This window comes from Drosophila elegans, unplaced genomic scaffold (genome assembly GCF_018152505.1).
Source record: "Drosophila elegans isolate 14027-0461.03 unplaced genomic scaffold, ASM1815250v1 contig_212, whole genome shotgun sequence".
Lineage (NCBI taxonomy): Eukaryota > Metazoa > Arthropoda > Insecta > Diptera > Drosophilidae > Drosophila > Drosophila elegans.
The window spans coordinates 1-784 of NW_024545583.1; the positions used below are offsets into that span (position 1 = coordinate 1).

General features: G+C 33.0%; 1 long non-coding RNA gene across 1 annotated transcript; it reads left to right on the plus strand.

Moving 5' to 3' along the window:
* Nucleotides 1-29: 29 nt before the first annotated feature.
* On the plus strand, nucleotides 30-394 carry LOC121467170. Its single transcript, XR_005977320.1, has 3 exons — nucleotides 30-84; nucleotides 141-234; nucleotides 299-394. It is a non-coding gene; the product is annotated as an uncharacterized LOC121467170 (long non-coding RNA).
* The last annotated feature ends 390 nt before the right edge of the window (nucleotides 395-784 follow it).

Here is a 784-nt window from a genome sequence, read left to right on the forward strand (position 1 = left end):
ACTCGGAAAAGCTGACATTCTGAGGCATGGAAAAGATGTCACACTTGTTGGCTGGGGGTAACACAAGTCCATGTGCTATTAGAGGTACTTAAAATAATGTAAATTTTTTTCTTTTTCTAAAACAATATTTTTGTTTAAAGGTAGCTGAACAGGCGAAAATGGATTTTAATGTCGATTGTGAAGTTATTGATTTTGGTTTCTATTTTGCCGTGGGATACTAATGCAATATGTACCGTAAGTATTTAAAATTTACATTTTTTTAAACAAGTTTAAATATTAATCATGAAAAATACTTCAGTCTGCGAAAAAAAACCGGGCGAGTTATAATTGCGCACGAGGCACCGTTAACACAGGGATTTGGCCCAGAACTAGCATCTTACATTCAAGAAAAGTGTTTTTTGTACCTATGAAGCTACCCGTAAAACGAGTGACTGGACGGGACACACCTTTTCCCCTCATGTCTTTTGAGCCTTTTTTATTTGCCTGATAAGGCACCGATGCTTGTCAGCTATAAGAGAAATTGTTAACTATTAAAACGAAGGTTTACACATCTAATGGCGGTTTTATGTCTGCATGATTTAGCTTACCACCAAAAAAAAATCGAAAAAGCAATCCGCATGATGTTTCAACCATATACACTATTAGAGATTGAACCGAAAGCATTTATATTTGAAATAATTCATGTTACTCGTTAAAAACCCAAATAAAACAAATGTTCTATTCAATATAAGTATTTGAATTTGATATAACTATTTTTAACTGTATATAATTAAACTAGAAAGAA